This window comes from Myotis myotis, unplaced genomic scaffold (assembly GCF_014108235.1).
Source record: "Myotis myotis isolate mMyoMyo1 unplaced genomic scaffold, mMyoMyo1.p scaffold_m19_p_1, whole genome shotgun sequence".
Lineage (NCBI taxonomy): Eukaryota > Metazoa > Chordata > Mammalia > Chiroptera > Vespertilionidae > Myotis > Myotis myotis.
In genome coordinates, this window is record NW_023416313.1 from 49,774,157 (window position 1) to 49,788,829 (window position 14,673).

Genomic DNA, 14,673 nt, shown 5'->3' on the forward strand with positions numbered 1-14,673 from the left:
GTCTTGCTGGGCTCCCTTTCCTCCATTCTTTTTCCCCCAGCCAACTCCCATTCAGTATCTAGACTTCAGTTTAGAACCCTCCTATAATTTGTCAGTTCTGGTTTAGGATAGCTTACTCCAGCCTGTCAGACAGATTCCATCATATCGAGCCCAAGGCATAGTAGTTGCTCAATAATACATGCATGCTGGATGAATAAACACCCAAAAAGAAACATCTAGAGGGAGACAGGTTTAGTTGGCATTGAGTTATTATTTACTAGAGGCCTGGTGCACGAATTTCATGCATGGGTAGGGTCCCTTGACCTGGCTGGCAATCAGGGCCGATCGGGCCTTCTGGCTGCCAGCCGGGGCCTCCCTTCCCCTGCTGCTGGCTGCTGGCTGGGCCTTCCTTCATTCCGCGCTACCACCTGGTGGTCAGTGCACGTCATAGCAAGCAATCGACCCCCTGGTCTACCGGTCAAACTCCTGTGGGGACAATTTGCATATTAGGCTTTTATATATAGAGATGTGATGCCATGGCCTCCATTCTTAAGAGAAAGAGTGTTTTTCAGAGAGCTGATCTGAGAAATAGGAGCTCTATGCACTGCTTCCCTTAAGGATACAGTGAAAAAGTCAAGGTGTTTTATTCCCCTTTTAAAAATAAGCAGAGCAAGATTCTCTGGTCTAATTGCATACATGGGACTAATATTAATGAAGTGGTATTCATACAAAGCTGAGCTCATTTGGCTAAAACAAACTAAGATAATATATATTCAGAGAGAAATAAAACAGGGGAAAAAAATCTATCCCTACTGTTGGCATTTAAGATTATTGTTTCAGCAGTCATATGTCTTAGATGTTTTGATCAGATTCTTCTGACTGTAAATTATTCTGTTTTTTCAAGTTAGGGACAAAGGAAAGAAAATGCCCTGTTTACCTCCCTCCCCTGCCTGTATTATGAGCTCAGTAAGCGCAAACTGTGTGGGAAGTTTCCTGCTTTAAAATTTATTTACTCTCCAAAGAAAAGCTACTTTTATTTCATTATTTTTTAAAGCACACATGGGCTTTAATTTGGTGAGAAAATATCCTTGCCATTAAGAGGATTCTGCCTCATTGCCTCCAATAAAAAAGCCTTCCCCTTAAATTTGCAGAACTCAAGGAAGCATAAATTAAAACAACATTTGTTGTTTGTCCCTTTGATCAACAAACACCCATCTCCAAAAGAAAACACTCTAAACCAGGCCACACTGAAAAACAGTCCCTTCCCTAAAATCAACCCACCCATACAAACAGCTTAGCCTCCCGCCTGGAGAAGGAAGAAAAAAATGGGATGGGGTTGGGGACAGGAAGAAGAATTGGGAAGGGAATTGGATTGGGGTTCTTAAGTTCCTTATTTTGCCTGTTGGCACAACTGTCCTCACCTGTTAGCTCTCCGGCTATCAGACTTTTGATTTGGAATCAAGTAGTAAGCACTTTCTAGAGTCTGTTGTTTGGACTTCAAAGCATCTTTTGCCATTATCCACTAGGCGTGCAATTCTTAAAATATTCTGTTGGCCAGTGGTTCAGAAAGAGCGGAAGACTCACGCTTTTCCTCTCTACTTCTGAAAACTCTTACCTCTTTTTCCTTTTCCCCCTTTGGCCACATAAAGAGAAAAGATGTTTACATGTAACTGTAAGGCAGCTTGCTTGCTAAGAGAAAAAAAGGGAGGAGAGGGGATGAAATAACAGCCGAAGGAATAGTAATGTATTTTCCTCCTCAGAAGGTATTTGGCCATTCTCGCTCGCTCTCTCTCTCTCTCTCTCTCTCTCTCTCTCTCTTTCTTATTTGTTTTTTAATGTTTTAAGTTTTTCACATTTTTAATTGTGGTTAAAAAAAAAAGCACATAACATAAAATGTACCATCTTGACCTTTACAGAGTGACAGTTCGGTAGTGTTAAGTATATTCACATTATTGTGTAAGAATTCTGCAGACTTTTTCTTCTTGTAGAACTGAAACTGTATGCCCACCGAACAGCTTCCCAGCCCCCACTTTACTGTTGTTTTTAAATTAAAATTGAAAAGATGAACTCTTCTGATTCTGTAGAATGTCCTCATTATCTCATATGGTAGGAAGTCAAAAACGTTGTGTTTTTATGTAACATAAAAGATACCTGTTTTCCAAGATCACTGTTCTCCAGGTTACTTATCTTCCGCTCTCTCCTGCGCATTCTAAGATAAGTGACAGAGGAAACAAATCCTGTCCTTGAACCTCTAGCAGCCTGGCCTCTCCGACTCTCCCCTAACATGGGGATCAAAGGAGAGTTCCCCTCTGACCACAGAGAGCTATCCTCCTTTCCCGTCAAACTTCTAGAAGCCATTTCCTCCTACCCACCCAGCCTCCCCATTCCCCCCACTCCCTCCGCCAGGGCTGTGACACACTGGTCTCTGGTCTCACGTTTCACACCAGCTGCCAGGGTCCCCACTTGGGTTGGCTCCAGTTTTCTGAAGCCTGGCAGTTCGTTAATAAGAAAACCAGGGATGTAAATCACGGGCCCAGACGGTTTCCTGTGGGGGAGCTTTTAAGTTCCCATCAGATCTTTTCATTCCAGTGCGTGAAGGGGAGACCAACGCTCCCTTCAGACACACATACGAGCATAGACCAGAGCTAAACAAGGCTGGGTATAGGCAGAGAGTGGGAGGGAAGCTCAGAGTAAAGATGCTTCGCACAGGCTTTCATTCTTTTGCCCAAAACACAGTCATTTAATGAAGGGTGGGGATCTCATGCTAGATTTACAAGAAAAATAGCAGAGTTCTTAGTCTGGCAGTTCCAATACTGATTGAGGAAGGGTTCTGGCTTGATAATTAGTAACACGCGATTACCACTGATATTTCTAAAAACAGGTTTTAAAGCGTTTTTTGTTTTGTGAACTTGGCAGTTCCAAAGCGCTGGTGGGACATTTATTAGCGATCTATTCTCTACCATGATTGCACTCGACACTGTAGGTTCCCAGATGAGTACTAAAGATGTGCTCCCTGCACTCTGGGACCTTACCATCCAGGTATCAAAAACCTGGAGTATGTTACAGCAAAGAAGGCTGAGGGCTGATACAGGCTGAGGATCAAAGTCAAGGGACCCTAAAGTTCTGTAAGGGGTAGAATAAAGGAAATGAAGCACTCAGCAGAGTGCCTGAGGCACAGCATTTGATAAATGAAGTTGTCGTTAATAACAGGGACGATAATAACATCATCCAGACATTCACCCAGGAGTAGCTCCATAGGGAATACAGGGCATTCCGATAACAGAACAAACAATACTTTAAAGCCATATACAATAAGCACCAAAATTTAGTTCATAAATTTGGGGGGAGAAATAGCTAAAGCATTAAGGGGAAGGTCTTGAAAGATTGGGACTTACATAAACAAAGAGAGACAAGAACCACCTGGACTCAAACAATGAGATGATGGTCAAAGAGCATTAACTGAGTCAGTACTGACATGTGCTCTGCACATGGGCATCAGAAGTAATGGGGGCATGGTCCCTGCTCATGAAACACTTTTAGTCTAGGAGGGAAGGTTTCAATTTGAATGGCACCAAGAGCTCTATTTAAGGTAAAATGGATAAGGGCTATAGTGGATGATTGAATAATGTATTTTTAAGAATTCAGAGGAGAGAGAAATTGCTTTTGGTTAAGGATCAGAGAAGTTTCCTTGAGAATGGAATACATTTTATAGGCACTAGGAAAGGAATACATTTTCCAGGTCCGAGGAGAAGGGCTAGAATTTCCTTAGTAGAGATTGGGGTTGAGGAAGGAATTGCAACCCAGACAAAGGAACATGTGAGTAAAGTGCCTAGGAGGGAAACCAGGGCATGCTTGTAAATGGTAATTATTGGACTTACTAAAGGTAGCTAGAGAAATTCTCTCCTTATAGCTGAGGTAAGACGGATGGAATCAGGTAAAGTTAAGGGTCCTTCATTGGGGAAAAGGCACAATTTTTAAGAGTAAATAAATATAGCCCAGCTGGCATGGCTCCATGGTTGAGTGTTAACCTATGAACCTGGAGGTCATGGTTCGATTCCCCGTCGGGGCACATGCCTGTGTTGCAGGCTGAATCCCCTTGTGGTGTGCGGGAGGTGGCCAATCAATGATTCTTATCTTTGATGTTTCCATCTGTCTCTCCCTCTCCCTTCCTCTCTGAAATCAATAAAATATACCAATATATGAAATTTCCATTTACAGAGGGGAAAGATCATTCTGGGGACATCTGGGACTTTGCTCATCTCCCTTAGAGTGATGAGGCAAAGTGGGGTTTTTGTTTGTTTGTTTGTTTGTTTGTTTGTTTTAAATATATTTTATTGGTTTTTTACAGAGAGGAAGGGAGAGGGATAGAGACTTAGAAACATAGATGAGAGAGAAACATCGATCAGCTGCCTCCTGCACACCCCCTACTGGGGATGTGCCTGCAACCAAGGTACATGCCTTTGACTGGAATCGAACCCAGGACCCTTCAGTCCGCAGGCCGACGCTCTATCCATTGAGCCAAACCAGTTAGGGCGCAAAGTGGGTTTTTAAGTAGCTTTCTCTGAATGGCAATGAAGTAAGTCTTTGCCTACAGAGTGGATGTGTCCAGTTTCCTTCCCCCTCCAGGAGACAGCAAAAACGAGTCTTCTTACTAACGTCGTGTAACCTGCAGTGTTATCTCGGTCAGCCAGGGTGACATAAGAACAAGGCATGGGCTTTGGAGTCGGGCAGACCTTTTAATTCTTCATTCTGCCCTTTCTGTACTGTTGGGGCTTAGTAAGTTACTTAAAATCCGAGTTTCGTTTTCTCTCCAAGTAAAATGGGACTGCTCAGAGGTACCTTGAAGTGTTATTGTAAAAATCAGAAATAAGGTATGTAAAGCCCCAGACGTGGTATAGGACAAACACGGGGCACAAAATAAATGGCGGCTGTTATTCCTGATAGGCTGTGGCTCAGCTCTTCCTGGTCTACCACCCAGACACGACAGCCTCAAGCCTGCAGAATCTGCCCAGGGCCCTGCTATCTTCTTGCCTTTGGCTAATACAAGCATACTTTGGACATCTCCCAAAGGTACTGGCTACAAGAACTTTAAAAATAAATTTTCTCTCCCATCTTATCTGGTTCCTAGGTAAGAGCGCTAAAGTATGCGGAATAACACTGACATCCGGCTTAGAGTAGGACAGTTTCCTAAACGCCGACTGGGAGAAAGCTGTGCTTAAAAGCAAATAAGCTGAAAAAAGTAAAGAAATGTATCAGTGCTTGAATCTACATGTTAAGAGTATAAAATATAACTGTGTAACTTCAGGCAAATCAAAGAGATCCTAAAAAAAATCACTATTGTCATGATACTTGGTGGCCAGAATCTTTTTTAAAAGCAAATTGTGGTTTTGAAAGGATAAGGGGAGAGGAATTGGCTTCTTTAAGTCAATAAAGTGAGACTGCCAAGAAGTAAACAGGAGCTACCTTTAATTTCCCTGCTATTCTTCTGAGAGCCAGAGAAGCTAATACTTAAGACCAATGAAGCTTCCAACTAGCTAGTGGAAAATTTATTTTCAAAGTTAGGTTTACAAATGAAGGTAAGGTGTGTGGTTTTTAAGCCCAAAGCTCCAAATAGGACTTAACTCTTTTTGAAAAAATATGTAGACATTAAATGTCCTACTGTCTAAGCCTCAGTAGCAGTTAATCATCAAAGTAACTCATTTATATTTCAAAAATACCCATTAGTTTTACCCTGGCAACTTGTTTTTATTTCTTGAAGTGATGCCTCTGTAACACCTTGGGCTGTTCTTAAAGCAGTGTGGGACAATGTTAATGCCACTTAAATATTTTAAATATTTATATGGAGTCAAGACTTCATATAACAGAGTCTTAGGAAGAAATCTAGCCAAGAGAATAGGTGTCTTGATGTTGTGGGTACAATGAATAAGATGTCCTTTGTGAAAGGCCTAAAATGCCGATACGATGCAAAGACCAGAAGTGCCAAATCAATGAGCTTTAGCAAAAGAAGTAATTTTGGTTTTGTTGATGCTGTGTCTTGTTATGGAGAAATTATCGGTGTCTTTGATGAGTTATCTTGGTAAGGGAAGCAGGTCTTTACAAGTAGGTCATAGCTTTGTAAGCAGTGGAATAACATGGTACTTGTGTAGTCATTAAGACAGATTTCTACAGGTAAATCATTTGTTCAATTTGTATGTCCATTTATAACCATCCATTTCCAGATCTGCTCTCTCCAGATGTGGCACATGGGATTAGATTCACACACCTCAAGCTGATTTTAAAACCCTCCTGGCATACAGGTGTGTCCATGCCAGGTCTGCTCTCCCCGGACTCCTCTCTTTTAATCTTTCTCTCCAGCACTGTTTCAATAGCTCTTCTCTCTTTCCACCCAATCCTCACGCAGGCTTTCAGGAAAGCAATGTTTGTTAAAATACAAGTTGCAGATCAATGACAGGAATTGCACTGAATTTCATCTCTATTCCTCACACCTCCCCCAAATTCTTATTTATCTTCATCTGTATCTTCAGTCATATATGAATATTCTTCTAGAAAGAAGAAAAAGGGGTTACAGCTTCCATCAGAACATATTGGACTATGTCCCGGAAAATATTTCAATTCTCAATTCTTACACTTCTTGGACACCATTAATTAAAATACTTCCATTAATAGAAAATAATGGGCACACTTGTGCTCAGGCACAGGTTGGGTTGGGAATGCTGGCTGGCTCACCCTGTCTGCCCTTGCCCACACCGTCTCCCCACGTTCCCAGGGCACATTCTCCCCCGTGACAAGGACATACCGGTATTTGAGTACACTCCAGTTGAACTCATGCTGTTAAGGACCTGTCACTTGTAGAGTTTTACCTTTCAGGATTCTGGCTGTCAGTACTCATTGTCACCCAGATCACATGTCTTTTTCCAAGAGTCAAATGACCTTCACATACCAAGTGCACTTCACCTTCATCCAGAAGGTTGCTGCCACTAATGGGAGGTGGCAGCTGTTAGGAGTTCACACCAGCCCTGTTCTGAGCTTCAGGGTTAAAAAAGGAAAACCACTCTCTCCAGCACGAACAGCTACAATCACTCTTAAACAGGTGAGGTGGGTGTAGTGGTTTGAACTGAAGCTTGACCTGAGCCTTTTACAAGTGAATTTACAAAGTGGATTTTCTTACCTGAAATTCTGCTCAGTGACCAAGATTTAAATGAATACATGAGTTGAAGAATTTACTATAATTTTCTGACATAACCATCATTCTCTCCCATACAGAGTTAACAGTGATTTTAAGTGCAGTCTAATTAATAAGAGCTAAAATTCAATAAGCACTTATTTTATAACAGGCACCATTCTAAGTGCTTCATATAAAGTATTACATCTGAAACACAGGTCAATTTTTAGTCATTTTATGGTTGAGTAAGCTGATGGAGAAGGTTCATGACCGGCCCAAGGTCACATGGTAGTTTCTGTGACCAGGATCTAAGCATTATGCTCCCAGAGACCGCACTCTTAACAGAAGTGGGATTCCACATTAGGCATGTGGTCAACATCAAGCCATCTTCACATGCCCTCAGTGTGACTTCCTGAAGGCACAGATCTGATCATGGCACTGGTATAAACTTTTAATGATTTCTCACCACCTACAAGATAAAGCCTACATCCCGAAGGTGGTCCAAAAGGCTTCCTACCTTCACCTGCCTCCATCTACTTCGTTTGCCACCTGCCCAGGCACTGGCCATGGTACTTGCAGCTCCACAATTGGCCTGGGAATTTTTATGCTTCAGGGCCTTCAAACTTTCGGCCCGACCTTCCCAACCCCCCTCCTCTTAACCCCAGTAAGCTCATGTTCATCCTTCAAGACTTCTCCCAAACATCTTCTCTATATCCTTCCTGGACATAAATATTTTCTCTTCTGTTTGCTACCAGTACATAGAACAAAAATAAAATTAAAATAGCTACCATGTGCTGTTCGGTGGGCACAAATCTTGAGCCACAGACACAATTATGAAAGAAATGTAACTGTTTCTTTTTAAAAAATCGACAGTTTATGTTTTAAGACCTCATTCAGCCAGGAGACAGAAACTTACTACCAGCCAACTCAGCATCTCCCCCAGCTCCTGGGGTTGCAGCTGAGCTGAGAAGTTTAGGCAGAGTCTAGGGTGTGTGTGTGTGTGTGTGTGTGTGTGTGTGTGTGTGTGTGGTAGGCAGCCTGGGGGAAGTTGCACCATTTGTCTCCATGTCGCCATGGAGACACCATGATGGTGTTTAGTCACCATCCGAGCTGGGATAGTTGTGTCTGCAGCGCCTCAGTCTGTGGGGCACCTGTGACTGCATGGCTTTACCAGATACATCCTGCCTCTCCGGGACCCTCTGGGTTGGGAGGATTGGTGGCAATGGGAGGCTCTCCTGCCTCAGTGCACGGCACAGACATTTCTTTGACTCCTACTCTATGCTGGGTTCCCAGCAACTCTGGGACTGAGCCAGCTCTCTGGACCCTTGCATGGTGTCAGTGCTCACAGACTTTCTGCTTTCAAATCCCTAAGCCTATCTGGAGCTCCCATCTGGCCCCATGTAGGACTCAGAATGGCTCCAGCTTCTAAAGCCCCTTCTCTTCCCTCCTCTGCCTCTCCTTGTCCTTCATTAGCCCTGGAAAACTGTTACGTCTGTTGGGGAGAAAAACTAGCTCTAATTGAGTTTTCTTCCAGATCTTAAGTCTTATGCCTGGATTCCTTTGTTATATGAGTTCTGCTGAGTCATCCCTTCCTTGGTCAATGAATGTTACAGATTAGGAGGAAAAACAGAAGTATGAGGAAATTCAACGGAAGGAATAAGAACAGTTAATATCTGACTATTACTCCTGCCCTCCAGACACACACACACAATGAATAGCTCATATAATCTCTGTAAAAATCTATGGGAGGTATAATTATTCTTATTTTACAGAGGAAAAACTGAGGCATAGTGAGATCAGTTAAATTGCACACGGGCAGCAAGCTCTTGACCACCAACCACACTCTACTTTCCTTATCACATGGTATTGCAATCACTTCTTTAGATGTCTGAGATTTTGAGTTAAATCTTGCACTCCTTGAAGTTGGGGCGAGGTCCCACTCCATCTTGATAGCCCTAAAGCCTGGCACTTAGCAGGTGCCCAGTAGATGGTGTTTGAATTGAAATGGGTCAAGGTGAGTTAAAGAAAGAGAAGGAGGAGGGGTAAAAAGGGCCAATGGGAAAGTTTCCTTATCTTAACCTTTTCTGGAACTTCCTGAATAATATTCTGTCAACGAAAATATAAGTGGAATTGAAAGTTTAGTGGTATTAGCTAAATCATGTCCAGAATTGAACTCTCTTTACATTATAGTGTCAGATTATTCTAACCATAGACATTAATTCCTGTGTCCAGAAAAAAAAAAAAAAGGTGTAACATCATTGGTGGCACAGCAATAACAAGTGGGGCTCCCCTGCAAACAGGGGCAGTGACCAGACCGGCCGACAGTTGTTATCAGCCAATGCAGCCCCCCTGATTTTTTTTAGTTTAAATGCATTTGAATTTTAGACAGCCTACATGACATGTTTCTTCTTAAAAACAATGCCTCCGCTCCAGATAAATCACAGTCCAAATAAATGATGAGCTCAGGATAACATCCGTTCCATTTGTCCTGTCCTGGTGTGGGGATGAAAAACAGCAGCCAGTTATGATGACAGGTGATAGGTCAAATTGCCAAATTTGTTAACATTTTTCCATTTCTGAACCATCCTTAAAGAGAATCACATGTGGGGTCACACCATCCTCACGGGGGTCCAGCAGAGCAACCGTGCCATCTGGACTCATGTTGTCTCCAATAAAGAAGTGGTCGGTTTTGAAATTGGCAAAGATGTGATCGATCTGTTCTGAAGCCCCTGTCATGCAAGGCTTTACTTTTTCTGGTCTCTGTTCTTCAAGTTTCCCTTTGAATGATTTCATGTCATCTTTGATGTGTTCCTGTAGGCTTCTTTTGTGAAGCTGGTTTCCATGACTGATGAGGTCCTGGTAGATGCCCTACAACTTTTTTTTTACCTACTAGACATTGTCATCCAAGATGGTGTTTTATAAATCGGATAACTTTTGGAATTTTACACCCTTCTATTACATTTTTGTCTGAAAGCTTTTTTATTCCACATTACAGAAATCCCTCTGATAACAAATATCATTGACCCCCACAGCACTGAACATGTCCTTGTCTCCTGTGCTTCCATGAGGACAAAAGCTTGCTGACTGCCTTCACCCTCTGAAGCTATCCCTTGGAGTTTTCTTCTGCTAGTTTTGTTGTTGTTTTCTTCTTCCTGTTTGCTTCTGTTAGTCCGATAAAGTTTTGACGCAGGCTGCTAAACCTGGCCCACAAAGCCATCTGCACTGCAATTGAGAGCTGTACTAACATGTGCAGTGGCCCAAAGAGTGAGTGAACTTTCACCAACCTAGTCCTGCCCCCTTTTCCTTGGGTTCTGACCTCTGTAAGAGTCCAAGTAGATTTCTGGATAACAGCCAGGTTGCCTAACGGCCTTTCACCCGGGAACTTAATCCTGCGGCCACAAAGAACAATAGAAAACATAGAGGTGCTCTTGTCCATATGAGCCAGTTGCCAGAAACAGCAAATGCTTTTCATAAGGAGAGAGGGTGAGGAAGGCGTGAGCTCAGAGGACCAGGGGCTCGCTGGGCCATTTATGGGAAAGGACCGTGATGGAGGATAAAAGATGACTGAAAAGACTAAATGCATCAGGTCCTCAAATAATGTCATTTTGTTATATCTTTAATGAGATGCTACAGGAACTGAATTCTTGTTTATATCCATAAGCCTACAGTCAAATTGGTTTTGTTAAATGTTGTTTTGCTTAAAGTCACAAAACCTATTGATGATGTTAAGTAAAGACCTACCCTGAAAAAAAATGAAAGAAATTATAGTGTTTTCCCCCTTTATGTTACAATCACCACTTCATGAAATAAATTATTTCTCAGGTTTGGCATGATCTTAAATGTCTTTTCTTACTTTAAATTTCTGTTTTAACATTTTATTTACTAGTATGGTTGTTCACTTATTTTTTACATTTTGCTGTGAGTTGTTCAAAAAGTTAAAGTACTTATTAAAGTGAATATTACATTAGAAGTTATGTAATGTTCACATTAAAACCAAATGCCCACTTAAAAAAGGAAGCACACTATATGTCTTGCCCCTCGCTCACGGAGAGAGATGTTCGCATAATTTTGTATTTCTGTGGAGATTTCTTCATTTCCATTCTCACCTTTGATCCCACAAGACAGGCTGTTTTCCTTTCATCTACAAAAATCTGATGATGCTTCTAAGCTACAGGTCCAAGTAAAAAGTAATTCCCAGAGTCTGTGGTACAATGGCAGCCCAATGATGGGTTTCACTGGTGTAATACAGGCTGTGTGTGAGCTTAGATTTGAACCCAACAAGTGTTTTCAATCATCAGTTTGAAGTGATGCTTCACACAGGAATAGGGGGATCTGGTCCACCCTTATGAGAGCTCACCTGACCCTGAGCGCTGAGGAAACAAGATGAAGCAGCAGCAGGACCGAGGTCTTACCGTCTCTGCTTCCAGAGCTCTGCCTGGTCCTCCGCGAAGACTTATTCCCTCCACAGTGTGAGAGAGCGCACAGTGCCTTTCTAAACTGTAAGGGCTGACGGCTTCTTTAAAGTGTCAGTTTTGCACATCACCTGCCTTCCCCCAACACTGGATTCCCACTAGGACAGTCAACATTAGCCTCCCTGCTTCCCATGCCTAACAACCATGTGTGCAGGAACCCCACTAACTGTGTCACAGGTGTGTGTATGGGTTTGTATGTGCTTGTGATACCGTTGAAAATAAAATACAATTTTAAGGGGGATAATACTGTACGGGGTGGGGTAGAGCCTGCCCATGAAAATATCAGTAAAGAGGTTTATTTAGTGGTTGCACAGCCAAGTAAAGACAAGTGGGATCAACTGTAGGGGAACTGAGTTTTCTTATTCCTACCTAATTAGGCATTCTCTTTTTTATGTGTCTATATGGATATTTATTGCCTTAAATATGGAACCTGAGATTTTTAACAACAGAGATTCTACAGGATTAAGAAGAAATAAAGCCACTTTCAAATCTTCTAGTCATTTTAATTTCTGCAGCTGACATATGAAAGCCATTAAGACAGGTACTCTCTGAGGGGGAAAAAAAAATTCTTACCTCCATTGAAAGAGGCAGGAAGAGCCTTTGAAGAAAGATGAAATGAAAATAGCACCTCACCTTCCTTAAGAATAACTGGGCACCCTGATCAGAAATGCAAAACAGATATAACTGTGTCTAAGACCCCAAAGTTTCCAAAACTCAATCCCGTATCTCCCCAAGGATCACCGTCGCGACCCCTGAACCAATCACCTGTCTCTCGTCTAGAGATGATGCTCAAGGAAACCAAAGGGCTGGAAGGAAGGTTTCAACAGTTTCACCCGGTCAGCGGCGACCCCAGTCTCTCCCGGTGACTCCCACTGGAAAGAGGACATAAGGAGAAAAGGGATGGCTATTTTCCTTGTAATGTGAGCTTTTTTTTTTTTTTTTTTTTTTTTTTTGCTTTTTTTTAAACTGTGAACTTTTTACCTTGCTTCATTCATGCTTCATTTGATCAATTGCTAACTGTAGAGCCCCCGAAAAGCGAGCGCGGGCTTCTTAAAGTTGGTGTTTTGCTTTTTTGGATTCCTCCCCATTTCGGAAGCGGCGGGGGAAGAGTTAGGCACCTTTGTGACTGCGACCCGGTGAGGAAGGGACTGGCCGTGTGTGCGTCGGGACGGGGAGGACCCGCGGGGAGCCGGCCGCCTCCCGCCCGGACTCGGTTTTCAAACCTCGGGGAGCCCTCCCTGCCATTGGCATGCAAATACCGGCCGGAGCGCGGGCCAATCGCCGAGGCTGCCTGTGGGATTACCTGGTGGCGAGCGCCGAGCGCGCGGCCCCGCCGGTGCGCCCCCGCGGCGGGGAGGCGTGGCCGTCGGCGCCCCGCACCCCCCGGGTCTCCGGAGCCCGGATTCAGGCCGCCGAGCTGCGCGCCCCGCGCCCGCCGTAGCCGCAGCCGCTGGAGCCCGGCGCGGAGGCTCTGGGCGCGGCCGAGCCCCCCATTGTTGAGCGCCGCCGAGCCCCGCCGGCCATGCCCCGCGCCGCCTCCACCGCGCGCCGGCGAGGTTTGAACTTGGCGTCGGCCTGGAGTCCCGCGAGCGGCGGTGGTGAGTGCGGGGCGGGGTCCGCTTCCCGGGGCCGGCGGCTGGTGCGGCCGGCCGGGGCACACTGCTGCCTTGGAGGGAGGGAGGGTGTCCCGCCGCCTGCTTTCTAAAAGGGTTTCTATTTCGGTCCCGGCGGCGACTTGGAGACCGGGTCTGGGAGGATGGGTGGCCGGCTCGGCGCGGGGCAGGTGGCGCGCTCCGCTCCGAGGGTCTCCGGACGCTCTGGGCCTTGGGTTTTTACTAGGGAGGCAGAAACTGCTGCGCCAAGAAGAACGTAATTGCCGATTATTGACAGCAAGAACACTTTTCAGAAGAAATGACCTGTGAAATGTTTTAATTTTGATAAATGGCTGCCCACGAGGGCTCCCACTGAGTTCAGAACGACCTAACTTTCTTCATTGTACTGGATTCGTTTCTGTAGGAAAGGCCCCAAATGTGCTGGGAAGGGCGTGCCTGCCCCTTCCCCTCCCCCCCCTTCCCCCCTCACTTGTTGCAGATCTTAAAGCAGATTTTTTAAAGGTGTTTTTCATGGTCATGTAGGGACACTTAAATCATGGAAATGAAATTATACCGGACACGTGCCTGGCTGAAGGATGAGAGCTTATGAAATTTCAGTCCGTGGAGCATCCTGTGGGGGCCGGGGCGGGTAGGGTGTGTCGGTCCCTTTCTCTCGTGTACTTTAGCATTACTGGTTTGTTGTTTGCGTTCAGATCGTAGTGCGGTGGTGGTGCACTTTTGGACTGGCAGCCAGTGGTTGCCCTCATGCATGAAATCTCCATGGAGAGATGGCAGTGAGATACCAGGTGCAACAGGAAATATTTTTCTATTTCTGTTGTTAAGATGGACAGGCTAGTTAAGTGATCATTTTCAATCAAAAGCATGATGGTCAGACCAATGGCTAAATCTTCCCCCAAATCATTTCACAAGAAGTTGTTTTGCATTTTAATTAATTCTGATGGCAATTTTTGTCTTTTAAGATATCTTTTTTCCCCCGGATGGTAAAAGGTAGAATATACAGAAATGAGAAAGAAGTAAAGTCATCCTTAACAATAACATTTATGTTCTGTTTGCTAAGGCCTCGTTTTACACAGAAGCCCAGGCATTTGAAAACGTTGAGCTAGAGACATTTTTTTTTTAAATTGCGAACAAACCTGGCCAGGCACTAAATCTAGTCATTGACAAGGAAGTAAATTTGTACTTTAAAAAAATGTTATAACCAACAATAACTTATTCACATGGAGCAGAATTTATTGTGGCAGTTCCTCTTGAACCAACTCCCCACATCTGTTCCTGACAAATGGTTTCTGTTTGCGTAGCTTGTTTTGTAAATACATCTCTCTACCATGAAAGGCAAAGTGCCCAAGCGAATACATCCTTCTTCCCAGTGCTTGGAGCTAGGCTCATAGAGTTAATATTTTTATTGGTTTCTACATCAGAACTTCCTCACCGTGTGCTTGATAAAACC

General features: G+C 43.9%; 1 protein-coding gene across 9 annotated transcripts in view; it reads left to right on the top strand.

Moving 5' to 3' along the window:
• The window catches only part of SHROOM3 (shroom family member 3), a 167,732-nt gene that overhangs the window by 74,143 nt on the left and 78,916 nt on the right, over window positions 1–14,673 (top strand). For 2 of the 9 annotated variants that reach the window (XM_036337099.1, XM_036337071.1), the window contains exon 1: window positions 12,802–13,211. The exons of the other annotated variants lie outside the window; for them this stretch is intronic. The gene's annotated coding sequence lies outside the window, so the exon portion shown is untranslated. Of the gene's footprint in view, window positions 1–12,801; window positions 13,212–14,673 lie in introns of those variants that run through there. 9 annotated transcript variants of the gene reach the window in all.